The 19,122-nt window shown below is 44.6% G+C and overlaps 1 long non-coding RNA gene across 1 annotated transcript in view; it reads left to right on the forward strand.

Moving 5' to 3' along the window:
• The window catches only part of LOC310842158, a 405,803-nt gene that overhangs the window by 380,613 nt on the left and 6,068 nt on the right, over nt 1-19,122 (forward strand). The gene's annotated exons all lie outside the window — the stretch shown is intronic.

Consider the following 19,122-nt stretch of genomic DNA (forward strand, 5'->3'; position numbering starts at 1 on the left):
GTGTCTGTATTTCAATCGCCAAAATTCGGCCATATTCATCTTTGAATAAAAATTTCGGTGACAGGCTCTCCTTTGCGTAAATCACCACTCCTCTCTTCTTAACTTTGTCCGAAGAAATAAATTCTTGGCCTAGTCTTTTGTTAATTAACACTTTTCTATGGAGCCTTGTCACATGTGTTTCCTGTAGGCAGATAACGTCCAGTTGTTCCTTTTTCAAAATGTGAAAGACTTTTCTTCTTTTTTCCGGGGAGTTTCCGCCATTTATGTTCCAACTAAGAAGCTGCAGAGACATCCTGAATCAATTGACGGGTTCTACAATGGGGTATCTAAGCTTCCGCCCGATCCCGGGGGAGGTAATACTGGTCCTGATCCTGGTGGTATAACTCTTGGAGATGGTCCCGGTGGTGGTGGAGGCCAAGAAGCTGCAGCTCCTTTTTGCAGGTCCTCCTCGTGGTCGTGTAGGAACTTCTGCTGGTCTTCAGGTGATTTAATCTTTATTTTCCTTCCTTTGTAAGTAAATGAAAGTCCTTGTGGAAACTCCCACCTGTAAGGAATTCCATTGTGTCTCAACAATTTGGTCAAATCTATATAGGTAGTCCTAAGTTCCAAGAGATATTTGGGTATATCTCTGTAAATTTCGGCCCTTTTGCCTTCTATCTCCAAAGATTTCTTAAAATGTAGGCCTAATATCTTATCCCTTTCTTCTCTTGATCTCAGAGCAACCAAACAGTCTCTGGGCTTGTCTTTTTTTACTGATTTTCCCAGTCTAAAGGCTGTCACAATTTTAAAATCCTTTTCTTCCTCAATTCCCCAGAATTTGGAGAACAAAAGTGTCAAAAATCCCTCTAAATTATTTTGCTCCAGTTCCGGGATAGCCCTTATCCTGAGATTACTGTCTTTACTTTTCAATTCAAGCAATGCCAGGTAGGCTTGTTGTTCCCCTACCTGCCTTCTCAGAGGTCTTACCTCTCCTTTAATTTCATCAACCTTTAAATTCGCCTGTTCTGCTTTTTGGTTGGCTTCCACAGCTAATTTGTAGTTTTCTGCCGTAGCTCCTTGCAATTTCTCAATTGCCTGAGTGTGCTGCGAAACCTATTCAGTTAATTTGCCAATAGAGGATGTAGCTTGGTCAATCTTTGATGTTTGATTGTCCACTTTTTGGTTTAAAACTGCCAATTGTTCCAAAATTTGTTTTAAAACTGTTTCAGATCCTCCAGTTGCCATATCTTCTGCAGCAGGCTGCACTAGTTCCACCTCCTGTGCTGTCAGCACAGTTGGGACAGATGATCTGCGGTGATGAGTTAAAGTTGTTTGCAAAAGTTGCCCAGATTTTTTTTCTTTTTCTTTATCTTTAGCTTTAGCTGCTCTTGTTCTCCCTGTGCCGCTCATTCCACACCTGCCTCTGTTCAAGGTCAAATGGTCTTTTGTCCCATGGGAAAAACAAGTCCCAAATATAAACAAAAAGAACCACAAAAAGTTTCAATAAAGCTCAATTCCCGTGCCACTATATTTCCACAGTCCTATAGGGGGAGTATTTCAAAGTTTCAAAAAAGAAATGAACTATTTTCCGCCATTGAAGTTCCTCAATTCCCCATATTGAGTTTTGTAATTCCCAAGCACAAAAGGAAGGTTTCCAGAACTTCTAATCTCTTAAAATCCAGCCATAAAGTATCGATACAGGTCCATGCAACAATGTTTAATGTTAGTATCTCAGTCTATGCAACAATTTCAATCTCTGCAACAATGTCGTCAGTTTGACAGCAGTTTGACAGTTCTTTTTCTATGCACTGGCAGCCCGGTGACGGGGTTATTTCTTTCAACCCCGTTTAGCCCAGAAATTGGAGGATAGTTCCAAAGAATAAAAGTCTATACAACACACAGTTCTTTCCTTTTTATCTTCAAAATGCAGAGTCTCTCAATGCACCCTTTCTTCCACTTTTACAATCCCTTTTTAAATACTTCAGCTCGTTTCCGAGCCCTTGCTTTGATCTAATTAGCAGAGTCGGGAGGCGGACTTCCTGTTACTCGCCTCCCGTTTTCAGCCGAATTTCTTCAATTTAAGTTAGAAAATTTAGGTCCCTTACTCACGGGTATGTTGCTCCAATTCCGATAATTTCAAGAAGAAAGGTCAGCGCTCATCAGCAGCAGCAGCGCGGCTCTTTTTCTGCTCAGTCCTAGCAGAAGTATGGTGCTTACCTATGCTCATTTTCTTTCCCTCTGGTGTATTTTCACTCACTGAGAGAAAATGGAGCAAGGAAGGAAGCGTACAAATTTATGTGTTTATATCTTACGGTGGCCGTACGTCTGGAATTTCCCAGACACAGCCAGAATATGGGAGTCGCTAACAGTGTCCAGGTGTAAACTGCTGAGATGTCCATTAAAATCTGGGCATAGGATAAAAGGTAAAGGTACCCCTGCCCATACGGGCCAGTCGTGTACGACTCTAGGGTTGTGCGCCCATCTCACTTAAGAGGCCGGGGGCCAGCGCTGTCCAAAGACACTTCCGGGTCACGTGGCCAGCGTGACAAGCTGCATCTGGCGAGCCAGCGCAGCACACGGAAACACCATTTACCTTCCCGCTAGTAAGCGGTCCCTATTTATCTACTTGCACCCGGGGGTGCTTTCGAACTGCTAAGTTGGCAGGTGCTGGGACTGAACGACTGGAGCGCACCCTGCCAAGGGGATTCGAACCGCCGACCATGCGATCGAAATATGGCAACCGTATTATATCCATGAGAGTGACACAGTAGAAGATTTGCCCTTCTGTCTAATGGCTTTATTTACAAATGTCTAGGATTCTTTCTTACAAGCAAAAGTGGACATTTGGAGGTGAGGAGTCTAATCAACAAGAAGAACAATAGAGGTCGCCTCCTATGCCTTTGCATGCTGTGTTTGTTTCTCCTCTGCTGCAAATGCAATAGAGTGTTGTAATGATCAATGACTATATAGATGTTGACATCCTGTATTCTGTGTATCAAACTGTGGGTTTTGCCATGACCTGTGGCCTCATCCAATCCATATATAACGTATCTTCAAAAGTATCGTTCTTGAGTTTTTCTTTGTTCCATGGCTAAGCAAACAAATTTGCTTTTTTAAATTTTGCTGGCTAGCTCATCTTACCAGCAAGCTCTGCACTTGTAATTGTCTGATCCATGCTAAAAGGGCAAAAGGGGAAGTTATTATGCAGAAGGCAGAAGTTATTATCAGTCATTTAATGAGGAGAAACACAAACCATATGGGAGGTTTTTTTAATGTTTGATTGTAATTGGTTGAAAAGAATAAAAGAAGAATTCCCTGGATGTCTAGATCCAGATTTGGGGCGGGCAAATACTCTCTTGGCGAGGGAGCCCCAGCAGAGATTTAAAATCACAAAACATACAAATGCTGTCAATAAATGGAAACACATAAAAAAGATGGGCCTATATCATATTAACTCCACCCACCAGGAAAGTTCCTGTTGTGGATGCTGCTGCTGCCTGCCCTACCCTCATTCTTTTGATTTGGGTGGCAATATAGCATCTTCAGACAGGACAATGTGCCTCTGTCCTCAGTCCTGATGGGCCCTGTTCCCACTCCACCCCGTTAAGCATATTTGTTTAATTGCACACTGAAATGGAAAGTGCCTGTATATATATATTGCTGGAGGGTTTAACCTCGGAAAATTCCACTGAGAAATACTAAAGCTTGAAATAACTCTTTCAGCTTCTAGCTGGGTTAATAACTGTTAATGTTCTCTGCTCCTTCACGTGAGTGTTTAACCTTAACTCACATGGTCAAGGTATTCCATTGCAAATCACCGTTTTGAAGGGAGCTGCCTTTGGTCATTTGTTCCCAGGTACAGCAGGAGATGGATATGCAAATGCAGTTCCAGGCTAATGCAGACTGTAAGGAGAGAGAGACCTTAGATTCTTGGTCTGTTTGGAATTCTGTTATATTTCTTAGAATGTGTTTGGCCAAGCGTATGTCTTACGGAACTTTTTGTTTGTTTTGTTTTGTACCTGTTTTTAAGAAGTTATGGTTAGTAAAGATTTGAATTATAAGTGGGGATCTGAACCATTTTTATTCTAGAAGGACTCAGTTTTTATGCATCCAATCGCTTCAAGCTGCACAATATTTGTATCTGCAATAACTCCCACCCTGCCTTGGCAGGACTCTCAGTGAGGTCTTGGATGGGGGTCCTGCCTCTTACCTTTTCTTGCCTCCCATCCTTCTGAACATTTCTATCTTCTCACTGATGTGGGTCTCTAACGTGCTATAAAGCATATTGGTATAGCCTGCTCTAAAGTAGTATCAGAGATGCTGCTGGTAGCGTGTGTTTTTTGTGTTGTTGTTTTTTAAAGTCTCTTAAAAATAGCCTTTTAAAATCGTACGCGGAAGAAGAGTGCTGAGATGGAAGGGAATCATTCCAAATGCCATCTGCATAGTGCTAATTATACACACTGTTGTTATTTGTCAGGATAAGATATTTCGGAATGATATCTGTAAGCCATCTGCCGACAGCCTTATTCGCATTCCTCAGATCACCAGTAAATGCTGCCTCTTCCTCACCACCAACACCAACTTAGGTAACCATCTGCAGTTTTTCTAAGAGTGACTCAATAGAAAACAGCTTTCTCAAAGCGCATTGTGGATGTACAATTCAACAAGGTTCTCTCTTAATTAGTTATTTTGAGTTGTTTATATCTATCACTTTCTAAACAAGCCTCTTGAAAGCTGAATATTGGGTGCTGCTTTGCTAAAAAAATAATTAAAAAGTCCCCAGATTGAACATGCTATTTTCCCTTCCCCCACAACCTTACATATTTCCTTTGGTTTTAAGGAATAAAGAACCAAAGGATCTATGTGTGCAGTGCTGAGCTCTGTTTGAGGTTCAATTATGCTATAGATGTAAACATGTGGTCCAATCCACCCTGGAGCATGTTTTTGTTTTGTTTTGTTTTTAAGTGGGAGAGGGTGACGGCGCTCCAACATTAAATTAACTATTAAATTCCAAAAGGATCCCAACTGAATTGAAAACACACAGTTCAAGAATAGAAGCTCTGTGTTCAGGGCTCAGCCTCTTCACTTTCTACCCCAATTCTGTTTCTCTCTCCTTCCCACCCAACACATTCGTGTTCACAGTTCAGTTCAGCTTAACACCTCCCTCCCCTGAAAGGCTCTGCTTCCAATGCAGTCAGTTGCTGAGCCCTAGAAAATCAATTAATTAATTTTATCTCATAACAGTTATACAACGCTTGATTGGCGGCAGGGAGGAAACCCTCAAAGCAGTTTACCAAAAGAGAAAAAAACTCCAAGGAAATCATTACAATACTTTAAAATGTAGAAAAAAGTTGAAATACAAAATTAAATTTCACATCAACTTGAGTTGTATTTCTCCCTCTCCTTGACCAATAAGCCTTGACCCCAATAAGCAGAAGACTTTTTGGCCTAATCATCCCTGGAGACAGGCTTAGGTCACTTCCATACCTAACATTTCAAGCTCATGGTTTTCCCCCAAGAATCCTTGGCTTGTTAAGGGTCCTGGGAATTGTAGCTCTGGAAGGAGTAAACTACAGCTCCCATGATTCTTTGTGGATGTCATGTGCTCTACATGTGTTTTCAAGGGGTAGTGTGGATGTGACCACAGCGCTTGTCTACATACCTGCTTGTCCCGTGCCTAGAAAGCGTGGGTCCGAGTGGTTTTCCACTTGCCCCTCTCCTTTCCCACTCTTTAGCCTTAAATCGGAACAAACAGCCATCCATGGCAAACCTGGTTGCCATTTGCTCTGATTGAGCTCTAAAGAGAGCTTTTCCCAAGGAAAAAGCAGTGGGGGGACAGGAAATATGGATAAGCCCTCTCCTGCCCAAACCTAAGATGGACTCCAGCCTCTTCTGCCCTTCCTCTTCATGGATACCTTCCAAGCCACTCATGCCATGCTTTCTCTGTATTCTGCTATAAATTGAGTAAATCGTTCCACGATTGCTCCCACACAACGCCTGGTAATATCAACCAGTTTTTCCTATGTGACTCTAACACATTCCTGGTTAGAGAACAGAAGGCACTTTCAGGGGGAAACCAAGCTGCTGAGGTTGACCCATTTTATTCCTGAGCTTTGGCCAGATACCAATGCGCTCGAGACTTCGCTGCATTCTGACCCAGAAACAAGTTGCTTCACTGGTAGCAGGCAAAGAATAATAAAAATGGCATACCTGCACAGGGCAGTAGAAATGTGCGCCCCCAGGATGTGTCTGCTACATCAGATTATAACCTTGTTCTGTTTCACCTAAGCTGCTGCTGTTTTCTTACCTCCATAGAACCATAGATTCATCAAAGCAGTATGAGTGCACTACTTGAGCGTAGGGTATTCTCAAGTACAACTAGAGGAGGGAGTCCTGCTTTTGGCCCCTGTCTTGGGTCTTCTGTTTTCTTAATAGCCACATGTTGAGCATAACTCCCTTTATAGCAGGGGTTGTGGAGCCTTCACAAAAAAGGCTTTGTGGGCCTTTCTGGGCAACCTTCCAGGGGCCAGGGGCAAAAGTAAGATGACCAGCGAATGTAATTTTTTTGCTTTTGCACATTAGTCTAGGTTTTATGCATACTCTCACACCTCAGTCTGTTCCCCATCCAAACAAACAAGAGGTATTATCAGAGTTCAGGGACACCTTCCAGCCAAGCAAAAATACTCAAGGAGAGTAAAAGGCAGGTCTAGGAAGAGTGTGTCCGGGAGAGCAGGGGGTTGTGTTGGGAGAGAGTGTGTCTATGGAGGAGTTGTAGCTTTGGGAATCTGCCAAGGGCCAAAAAGGGAGGTCTGCTTTAAAGGAAACCTTAAAGGTAAAGGGACCACTGACCATTAGGTCCGGTCATGGACGACTCTTGGGTTGCACATTCATCTCGCTTTACTGGCCAAGGGAGCCGGCATACAGCTTCCGGGTCATGTGGCCAGCATGACTAAGCCACTTCTGCCAAACCAGAGCAGTGCACAGAAATGCCGTTTGCCTTCCTGCCACAGCGGTACCTATTTATCTACTTGCACTTTGACATGCTTTCTAACTGCTAGGTTGGCAGGAGCATGGACCGAGCAACGGGAGCTCACCCCATCACGGGGATTCAAACCACCGACCTTCTGATCAGCAAGCCCTAGGCTCTGTGGTTTAGACCACAGCACCACCCATGTCCTACCTTACATGCCCATAAAAGGTAAAGGTAAAGGATGCCTGGATGATTAAGTCCTATCAAAGATGACCATAGGGTTGCAGTGCTCATTTTGCTTTCAGGCCAAGGGAGCCAGCGTTTCTCCACAGATAGCTTTCCAGTTCATGTAGCCAGCATGACTAAACCACTTCTGGCACACGGAACACTGTGATGGAAACCAGAGTGCACGAAAACACCATTTACCTTCCCACCGCAGCGGAACCTATTTATCTACTTGCACTGGTGTGCTTTCAAACTGCTAGGTTGGCAGGAGCTGAGACAGAGCAACGGGAGCTCACTCTGTCACAGGGATTCGAGCCGCTGACCTTCTGAACAGCCAGCCCAAGAGGCTCAGAGGGCTCTGTGTGATCAGAACACCAGGTTTCCCGGTTGTTTGGACACTGTACATGCGAGGAGAGAGTTCCTCATGGGGCTTCTGTACAGAAACTTATGCTCAGTATTGGTTGTTTAAAAAAGAAGACTCAAAGTTGAGGTTCAGGACTCAAAGTACAATCCTGCTCCATCTGTACTTTGAGTGTACTCTACACATGGCTAATGCACACATCGGGCTCAAGTGCCAAGGATTAAACCAATAGTCTCAAGCAGTATCCATGTATGTGTGAGGTAATCCCAAGGCGTGTCATGGACTGCTATTTACCAACCACCACACACAAGCCTCTTCAGGCCAGCTATTGGTTACTACTTACCTGTCAAGTAATGCACCTGTTAATTGCATCCCCACAACCGACATCACCGAAGTTTGTTCTTCAATCTGCAGGAAATAAGCGGTGCCGAAGAAACATGGTTGAAGGCTGCTATCATTCTCACCATTGCTTTACTTTCCAGGAGCCTTCTGTACAAGCCGAAGTGTCTCTACTCAAAAGTAAGAGCCGCTGCATTCAAGGGGTTCTACTCATGGGTAAATGGGCATAGGATTGCAGCCTCTGCTGCATGCTGGGTGAGTTTAACAGTTTCACCTCCCTGGGAGAAAAAAACTTATCTACAACCATTATCAGATTACTGTGCTGTTTTTTCACCTTGTCATTATCAATTTACGGTGTGAAATAATAGTGAAATTATTCTAGAGAACAGTTGTTTTTTCCTCTCGGTTTCTCTCTCCCCCGTTGCATTTTTAATCAGGCTGTTAGCAAGATCTCATTAGCAGCATGAGGAAGTTGGCCAAATATTCCCAGTCCCTCTATACTTGGAAGGTCCCCTTGTTTCAGATACTTTGTTCCCTACAGAGAGAGAAAGAAGGTAGCAGGCAAGGCTTTGCTTCATAGATTTCACCTGCTGCACACCTGATGCAAACAAAGATGGTTGTGACATTGGGTGAAGATAGTGGTGGGGAACCCTTTCTCCCTGACTATGGATGAAATTCTTCCAGAGTTGATATTTTGGTTTGGGTGTAGAAAACCCTATACAGCTTGGGACCAGGATGCCTGAAAGATTGTCTTACCCCTTTCATACCAAATCGATCAATGTGCTTTGCAGGTGAAGGCCTCTTGCAGATACCATCTTATCGGGAAGTGTCATGGCACCCACCCTTTGGGATTCTCTCCCCTTGAATATTAGGCCATCTCTTTGGTCATTTTAGCATCAATTGAAAACCTTCTTTCAACCAGCCTTTTAACCTGAGATCTTTCCCAGACTGCATCTGTTTGGGGATTGTTTTAAAGATGTTTTGATTGCTTTATCGATTGTGTTTTGGAAGGAAGGGCTTGTTCTTAATTTGATAAATAAATCCAGGAAGTTGTAGTCATCTCATCTCACCTCCGAGAAGAAGGATGGGGGAGCTTTGACCTTCCAGATGTTGTTGGACTCCAACTCCCATCAGCCTTGGCCAACCAGAACATTGGTCAAAGATGATGGGAGTTGTGGTCCAACAACCTCTGGAGGGTCATAATTTCCCCACCCCGTCTTAGAACTTCCAGCTTCTGCAGGCAGGGATATTAAATCCAAGGGGCATTGGAAGATGATATCCCAGGATCATCCTTTCTGTTACCAAGTCTTGATGAGTCTCAGTTTGTCCTTTGAGCACCGTAGTTCCTAATCGTATTTGCACAGATCATTATTTTTCCCACCAATATCTCACTCCCCGAGTTTCCTGAGCAGTAATAACCACTGAAAAGCACTTTACTGAGATATATTTGCTTCCAGAGAGGAATGGAAAAGGTTTGTTTATGCTATCCAGTGTGTATTTTTCACATCAAGGTTTCTGCTTTATTGGCACGTCAATGCTTGGTCAACCCTTAAGACTTTCAGCTTTTAAACACAGCACTGAAAACTGCATTAGCAAATATGTGACTCACAAGCTTAATGCTCAAGATGTTGAGCTGCGCGGAATAAATACCATTGCCCTTCTTTGTAACAAAGGAGAAGAATACACATAGCAGGACTATCAGGACAATAATTTCCACTCATCATTCCTGTTAGGAATTACAGTTTCTTAACCAGCCTTAAACAATTGACATGTGAGCCCTGTGATAGACAACTTTCCTCTTCTGTTCACTTTCATTATTTTAGCCATTACCAATCATCACATACAATCCTGTACAAAATGTTGAGGAAATGTCAGTCTACATATTTTAATCCACCAAAGGTTATTTATCTACATCTGTGTTTATAACACGACAGAGAACAAATTCAGCACGCAGTTGTGTTTATTTATTGCAAAATCCAGAACTCATAAAGCTTTCTTAGGATATTCCTGTCCTGCAAATTTATTTATGAAAATGGCTTTCAAATAGTAGACCCATGTTTGCAATTCTTCAATATACCTTGAAAATATTTTGCACTCTCGAGATGCTCTGGCCTTATCCTGAACATGGAAACCTGTGGCCCTCTAGGTGTTGTTAGAGTCCAACTCCGACCAGCTAATAATAATCATAATAATTTTATTTATTTATACCCCACTCATCTGGCTGGGTTTCCCCATCCACTCTGGGCGGCTTCCAGCACATAAAAACATAACAAAATGTCAAGCGTAGCCAATGGCCAGTGATGATTGGCACTCAAATCCAACTATATAGGGAAGACCATTTGACCCCCTTCCCTGGTGTATTCACTTGGGGCATTCATCAGTTCAGCAAGTACTACTAAAGCACCCACTCTTTAATGGATAGGGCAATTTTTAAGGAGTAGGGCTAAGAGTGTCAAAATTATTATTATTTATACTTTATACCCTGCCCATCTGGCTGGGTTTCCCCAGCCACTCTGGGTTGCTCCCAACCAAATATTAAAAATACAATACAGCATTAAACATTAAAAACTTCCCTAAACTAATTGTTTGGAAGCCATTTTTGCTGGTATGAAGGAGGAAGAAGGAACTATTCAAAGTGATCTTTCCTCCTCATGTTTCACTGCTCTCAAGCAAAGGAACATATGATCAGGCTTTGACAGCATGCACTGCAGCTACATGGTGCTGTGCCATTCTGTGTTGTGTTTACATCTCCTAACAAGGTTAGCCTCTTGTTTTCTATAAGAGAGAGAAAGAAAAATCACCGATAATGGCATATAATAACATGCTGCCAATTGCTCTTCATCAGTACCACCCCACTCTCTCAGCACTGAAGCAGACTCCCACAAACAAATAACAATTCCTTCTGTCCCTGATCCCTTTCAAGTAAGAACATAGGATTAGGTCAACGGCCCATCAAGTCAACGCCTGGCATCTCCAGGTAGGGCTAAAATCCTGGAAAACTACTACAGTACCAGTCAATGTAGACAGCACTGAGCTAGCTAGACCCTTGAGTCTGACTCTGTATAATATGCCTCCCTCAGTTTCCAACGAACACACAGCCAGCAGTTGGCCTGTTGGCACTTCTTGCATGGGGGTCATTTGAACACCTCACCTATCATGGTAAAAAGCAGGACAATCTAGTTATCAGACAGGTACACATGAGACTTAATAGGACTACATTCCTGCTGTTGAATTGCATTACAAAAAAATTATCGGTTGTACCAGGTATGCATTATTGCACAGCTGAAATTACTCCTCAGTTTAATGTTTCATATTCATTTAATTTGGTGTGTTCTTTTATATTTAACTGGCAACCGCCCAGACTGGCTGGGGAAACCCAGTCAGATGGGCAGGGTACAAGAAATAAGTTGTTGTTGTTGTTCTAATTTTAGAAAGTCGTCGAACTTGACAAAATGGCTATGTTGTTGTTGCTTAGTCGTTCAGTCATGTCTGGCTCTTCGTGACCCCATGGACCAGAGCACGCCAGGCACTCCTGTCTTCCACTGCCTCCCGCAGTTTGGTCAAACTCATGCTTGTAGCTTCGAGAACACTGTCCAACCATCTCATCCTCTGTCATTCCCTTCTCAGTGTGCCCTCCATCTTTCCCAACATCAGGGTCTTTTCCAGGGAGTCTTCTCTTCTCATGAGGTGGCCAAAGTATTGGAGCCTCAGCTTCAGGATCTGAAAATGGTTATAGGTGATGTGTTTATGAAAAGATCCTGAAATCACCCACATGGCTAATCTTGGAGAGAGAGAGAGAGAGAGAGAGAGAGAGAGAGAGAGAGAGAGAGAGAAGCAGCAAGCAGAGAACATCTTGATGCCAACGTATCAACATCAGAGAAAGCAAAACGACACTGGAAGAGGTGAATAGTCACATAGTCAAGTGCCTGGCTGTTTGATCCTTTGGTCCAAGGCATCGACCAACAGTGTCGTCATCATCATTTCTGGATTCCCCCAGACATCCCAGCTGGTAGGATGGTCAGCTCACACATCTGGGCAGGAACTTTGCATCTTTATCTTTACATCGCTAAGTGAATCCACACACCCTCTTCAAGAGCTATCTCTGTTTAGAGAGCACCTTCTTTCTTTTCCGAAATCCAATATCTGAGATATTGGCTGTGCTATTTTGCTTTCCTTGAGGCTGCCTCTCAGCCGCTGCAACTCCACGTAATCTGAATTGATGGGCATTCCACCAACAGATGTGAAGTGAGACTTATGCGCAGCAGTGCCTAAAGATATTAAAGAGAGAAATTCATCTGCCAACATGGCATGGGGGGGGGGGGCAAATGCTTGCCAACCTGATGCACTGCCAAGTAATATATAAGCTTTTGTGGGCTCCCCACCAGAAAAAGAAATGTGCTATTATAGTTTGTACTAGAGACTGCCAATGCTGCCCCCTGCCAACACCCCCATCCCCCTATCTCTTGCATTCCATTCTACATCATAGTTGCTGCGCCCCCTGCAGTGCCCCTAAACTAGTTGCACTCCCCTAAATTCACCTCTGTATAGTGGTACCTTAATTCATTCCGGAGGTCCGTTCTTAACCTGAAACTGTTCTTAACCTGAAGCACCACTTTAGCTAATAGTGCCTCCCGCTGCCGCCGCACCGCCGCACGATTTCTGTTCTCATCCAGAAGCAAAGTTCTTAACCCGAGGCACTATTTCTGGGTTAGCGGAGCCTGAAGCGTCTGTTACCTGAAGCGCCTGTAACCCAAGGTACCACTGTATTAGGACCAGGCTAACAGGGACGCGAGTGGCGCTGTGCGTTAAACCACAGAGCCTAGGGCTTGCCAATCAGAAGGTCGGCAGTTCGAATCCCCGCAACGGGGTGAGCTCCCATTGCTCGGTCCCTGCTCCTGCCAACCTAGCAATTCGAAAGCACATCAAAGTGCAAGTAGATAAATAGGTACCGCTCCGGCGGGAAGGTAAACAGCATTTCCGTGCACTGCTCTGGTTCGCCAGAAGCAGCTTAGTCATGCTGGCCACATGACCCAGAAGCTGTATGCCGGCTCCCTCGGCCAGTAAAGCGAGATGAGTGCCGCAACCCCAGAGTTGTCCTCAACTGAACCTAATGGTCAGGGGTCCCTTTACCTTTTTAAATAGCTGGCTAATAAATATAAATAAGATATTGTCATTCTACTACCAGCCATTCCAGTGGCTTATACCAGAGGGTGCTACACTAGCCAACTCCAATTGCTAAGCTCTGCACAAGGTAACTAAACCAAACTTAAATCCCAGACGTCCGGTCTAACTGGACTGTAGCTAAGACTGCATAAATAGCATATCATTGTTGGAAACAAAATGGTTGTATCTGTCTTATCAACCCCTTGTAATCCAGAGAGAGCACAAAATGGAAAGCGGGTCAGGCAATCTAGTTGTTGTTGGGGTTTTTTTAAAAGAGAAAAAAGAAAAAAGCTTTGCATTTCTGAGCAAGGCTGGTAAGGTCTGTGAACCTTTCTCCTGGTTATCTCCAGTTATTTTAAATCTCTCACTTTCCTTACTGGTTCTAAGTGTAAATTTTCCCTCCATAGTTCATAACCTGCTTTCTGTCCGTACACATTCTGGCAATAGTCTGAGAGCACTGGAGCTTGAAATGAGAAATCCTGAATGATGAGTCCTCACCGCTGCTTAATCTCTACCATGGGGAACCTACAGAAAAAGCCCATCGCAGAGATTAATCACCAGCATGGACCCGGCGCATCTCTTAGCCCAGAGATCAATGCTGGCTGACCACAATGGCTATGTTCCTCTTCCACTCTTGGAGACAGTATGGTCCTGAATGCCCGTTGCTGAGGAATGCAAGTTGGGAGAGGGCTTATTGCACTCAAGTCCTGCTTTCAGGCTTCACACAGACATCTCATTGGCAGGGGATATTGACAATGCAGTCAAACCAACAATGCGTGTTTGCTAGACAGGCACACGATAGGAACTCAGAGTCCTGTAAGTTTCCTAGAGAGGAAACTCTGAGAGACACTCCCATGGTTAGCCCTGTTAGGGGGAGAACATATCCATACAAATAATCTCCTCACCTGGCCAGGGCTCTTCCACCTCATTCCGGCAATGTGAGAAATCGTGTCCTCCATCGTGGAGAGCACGTGTTGTGGTGGGATCGCCTAAACTGCCTCCCTGTTGTGGGGTGGGGCTGTTTGGATAGCCACAACACCCCATTGGTTGCCCCTCGGTTACTGGGGCAGAAATTTGGCTGGTTGGGTCACCATTGGCTAGCGAGGGGCTATTTAAGCTGTTGCACGTTGCTGGGAACTTTCTCTTTCTTGCAACTTGTACCCGCCCTCCCACCCTATATTTAGGGTTGTTCTTATGGCCTTGCTATGCCTGTCTAGGGGTCATTTGTTTTGCAGCAGGGGCCCAGTAGGAATTTTGCCATTTGGCTGACTGGCTGGGGCCACTTGGTTTTTGCCTAAAGGTAAAAGTAAAGGAACCCCTAAACATTAGGTTCAGTCGCGGACGACTTTGGGGTTGCGGCGCTCATCTCGCTTTATTGGCCGAGGGAGCTGGCGTACAGCTTCCGGGTCATGTGGCCAGCATGACTAAGCCGCTTCTGGCGAACCAGAGCACGGAAATGCCGTTTACCATCCCACAGGAGCGCTACCTATTTATCTACTTGCACTTTGATGTGCTTTCAAACTGCTAGGTTGGCAGGAGCAGGGACCGAGCAACGGGAGCTCACCCTGTCGCGGAGATTCGAACCACTGACCTTCTGATCGGCAAGTCCTAAGCTCTGTGGTTTAACCCACAGCACCACCCGCATCCCTAATGTGTCATGTAGTTTTATTCTATTTCTATACCTCGTAACTATTTGGGGGAGATAAATTTTGATGGGGGGGGGAGAATTTTGCCCTCTGCTGTTTGTCAAAGACCTCACCTGGAGTACTGTGTCCAGTTCTGGGCACCACAGTTCAAGAAGGACACTGACAAACTGGAACGTGTCCAGAGGAGGGCAACCAAAATGGTCAAAGGCCTGGAAACGATACCTTATGAGGAACGGCTAAGGGAGCTGGGCATGTTTAGCCCGGAGAAGAGGAGGTTAAGGGGTGATATGATAGCCATGTTCAAATATATAAAAGGATGTCACATAGAGGAGGGAGAAAGGTTGTTTTCTGCCGCTCCAGAGAAGCAGACATGGAGCAATGGTTCCAAACTACAAGAAAGAAGATTCCACCTAAACATTAGGAAGAACTTCCTGACAGTAAGAGCTGTTCGACAGTGGAATTTGCTGCCAAGGAATGTGGTGGAGTCTCCTTCTTTGGAGGTCTTTAAGCAGAGGCTTGACAACCATATGTCAGGAGTGCTCTGATGGTGTTTCCTGCTTGGCAGGGGGTTGGACTCGATGGCCCTTGTGGTCTCTTCCAACTCTATGATTCTATGATTCTATGAAACCATTCCTCCCTAATGTGTCGTGTAGTTTTGTACATTGGTGCCATTTAGATAGCTCTGCATTTTTGTGCACTCTTTGGAGAACTGCATCCAAAAATTCAGAGAGGTGCAGATAACCGTGTTCACTTAACGGTTCAGGAAATACAGCTTAAGTAGGTTTTGCATTAAAATACAAGCCAAACTCATTTCTCCCACCACCCTTAATACCATTTTTATATATGCTCTCAGGAACCTATCGCCAGTGTGCTAAACCCAAAGACCTTTTGATGCTCAGCTTTCCTTGTGTTTATCTCATCTGACTTTTCCCTCTACCCTCAACTTTGCTGCCCTCAAACATTCTCCTATTGTTCATGTTAATTAGCTGACGCGGATCCCAGACAAGGACAAAACACACTCCAGAGATCTTAGAAGATAATGTTATCTGGCACCTTCAACAGAAATGCTGGCAATTAGAGAAAGGTTCCCTTCTCCTCCCTCCTTCCCCTTGAGCCCATTAATGTATCACGAAGCTGAATAACTCTAATCAGAACAAAACTAGTAATTAATATAGTAAGTAAGCCGCCTATTATCTGTGTGTTTAATGGGCAGGTGCTGGAGCAGATGTGGCTGACTGCATCCTCGTTGCTATGGAAACCCAAGAATCCACTGCACAGATAACGCACACATCGTGGTCTAGAAAGCATCGCCCGCTTGGTAGTGGGTTTGGGGCGGGGGGCGGGGGAGTGGAATCCAGCACAGATCATTTGCCTTTAAGTGGAAGTGACATCTGTCAAGCTCCTCGGGTCCACAAAAAAGTAGGTCTCAGTGCTTTCAGAGGTCCAGTGAATTTCAGCTGGGTGCTTTGGAGCCATCCAGCTTGCTTGCCATCTCTACATCTTGTGTGAGCAAGTTACATTGTTTGGATCTGTGCTAGGTGAAAAGGTGTTTTCCGAAAACTTTTCTTTTTTTAAAAAAAAAAAAAAGACCATACCCACACTCTCCTAATAGCTATCAGGCTGTTCATTCATATAAACTATTCTCATTAATTCATACAAAGTATCCAAGTGTCCAGCATTATAATGTCCCAGGCGCAACACAAAATTGTTCTTGTTGCTTTTAATCCATCACCAATGGTAATTCCCCAGAAACAATACAGTACAAGCCATGCTGTTTGGTATAATTGTATCTGCAAAAATGCTTTAGAGAGTTTGTGCAGTAAACTATAAGCCTTGCTTCCAAAGGCGGCAGTGATGACCTACAGCTTTACCTCAGAGTTGGGTGCTGGAGAAAACACCATTCAGGTTTGTCATTGAATTGACTCAGCCTTGAGTGCTCACGGGAAGGACAGATCCTGAAGCTGAGGCTCCAGTACTTTGGCCACCTCATGAGAAGAGAAGACTCTCTGGAAAAGACCCTGATGTTGGGAAAGATGGAGGGCACAAGGAGAAGGGGGCGACAGAGGATGAGATGGTTGGACAGTGTTCTCGAAGCTACCAGCATGAGTTTGAGCAAACTGCGGGAGGCAGTGGAAGACAGGAGTGCCTGGCATGCTCTGGTCCATGGGGTCACGAAGAGTCGGACATGACTAAACAACAACAACAAAACATTTGTTGGAGACTCCCCTGAACCCTAAAAATTAATAAATGGTAAGTTTTTGGTTATTTGGAATGTGAAGGGAGAAATGCAAGAGGAATTCCTCAGCTAGCCTATGCAAAGTTAACTGGCTAATCTAGGCACCATTAAGAAACAATGCAGGGCCATTGGCACCCATTTGCAATGCAAGAAAACTGTCCTCCTCCCTGCCTTCAGGTGTGAGCAGAGACTAGGGATTTAGAAGGTTGTCAGGGTAAACCAGGTGTGAGGTGACAGGAAAAGAGAGTTTTCATCAGGGTGTTCTGGGAAGTACGAGGAGGAAGAAAGACTGGCATCCATCTTGGGTAGGCTGGCTGAAGGCTGGCTGCACTGCTGTGGAGGACCAGCCCCTCTTGAAATGACCACGTTGTAAGATCTGGACTCCCTCCATGCAGACGAAAGGTGTAAATAGGTGAATCAACTATATTTCTTAAAGCTGCGGCAGTCTCTCCCGTGTCTCAGTTCTCCAAAGGAATGGCCTCAGTCCAGTATACCTGAAGAAGCATCTCCACCTCCATCGTTCTGCCCGGACACTGAGGTCCAGCGCCGAGGGCCTTCTGGCGGTTCCCTCGCTGCGAGAAGCCAAATTACAGGGAACCAAGCAGAGGGCCTTCTCGGTAGTGGCACCCGCCCTGTGGAACGCCCTCCCACCAGATGTCAAAGAGAAAAATAACTACCAAACTTTTAGAAGACATCTAAAGGCAGCCCTGTTTAGGGAAGCTTTTAATGTTTAATAGGTTATTGTATTTTAGTGTTTTGTTGGAAGCCGCCCAGAGTGGCTGGGGAAACCCAGGCAGATGGGCAGGGTACAAATAATAAATTATTATTATATTATATTATTGACCCAGGGTGAGTGCCTGGAACCCCCAGGGATCTTGCAGAGAGTGGTGATGGCACACGACTTTTGTAACAATACCCTGCAGTATCCCAAAAGCCCAATCTGAACCAGCTACTCTCCCAGACTCTGGGCGTAGTCCCACTTCTGTTTTCCCCACTGCTTTCCTCTGGAGTAAACTCATTCATTGCCACTGACACGGAGCAAACATCGGGTTTTTCTCTGGATTGACTTTTGCTTCCATTTAGCACTGTTGTAAACAAAAATCTGCCCTTATGGGGTATCCAAGAGCCCATATAGAGTCCTTTCATAGGTTCCCTATTGGTGGGAGAAAATAACAGAGGCCAACCAGAGAATATTGAGAAGCAAAGCAGCTAGTAAGCTTGATCTTTATTGATCTGTTGCAACAGGGCGCTCCCCTCACCCGCAGGAGAGGAGGAGGACCCAGAAAAATGGTGTGCAAGGGCTTATAAAGACTTTTGAAATTGCCACCCTGTAGATCAAGACCACCCCCAGAAACATCATACATACATCACAGAAAAGGCGGTCTTAACAGAAATTTAAATGTTGTTTATCTCTTGTCCTTGTTTATCTCCTGTCTGGCAGGTTACTTGATTGGATTTCCTGGGTAGCCTGGCCAGTATTTTGTAGTGATAAATACTTAGTTCCTGGGCCAGGTCACAGGCTCACACCCTATTCAAACAGACATATCCTTAAGGCAGGATTTGTGAAGGAAAAGACAATGGGGAGGCTTTTCCATTTTGACCTTGCAAAGAAAAGATTTGGTCAGTTTAGGAATCAAAATGGTTCCAGGTTGGCCTTCCTGTGCTGATCTATGTATGTGCTTGGTTGGTACACTTATGAACATTACCATATATCTAAGACCATAAAATTCCTATTACAGCACTAAAGCGCGGGTTCCCCAGGGGAAAGCAGTGTGACCAAGGTAAAACCACTTGGACTCATGCTATCTAGGCAGATGAGCCCCAACTGTTTGCTTCCCAAGAAACCTTGTTATATCCAAGAGGCTAGCCAGCCAAATAGCAAGACTCCATTGCATCAATACCCCTGGAATGAAAGGACATATATTAAGGTGAAGCACTGCCTCGATTATCTCTACAGTAATTCTTTTGTGGGGCTTTGGCAGCGCATGTTGCCAATGCAGCTTTGCGGTGGCTGGAGGAGATGGATGGCAGCTCTTCCCAAACGATGCATGCCCATAAACAAGCAGCCTAGCTATTAAAAGGAAGCATGTTTGTTAGAGATCGCTTGTCTTCTCCCCTGTGCTCCGTGCATTTTGCTTTGTTTCATTGAAAGGGATGCTACTATCCAACCCGTGTCTGCACAAAACAACAAAGCTCACCCAAT

Source organism: Podarcis gaigeae, assembly GCF_964106915.1.
Source record: "Podarcis gaigeae genome assembly, chromosome: 3".
Classification (NCBI taxonomy): Eukaryota; Metazoa; Chordata; class Lepidosauria; order Squamata; family Lacertidae; genus Podarcis; species Podarcis gaigeae.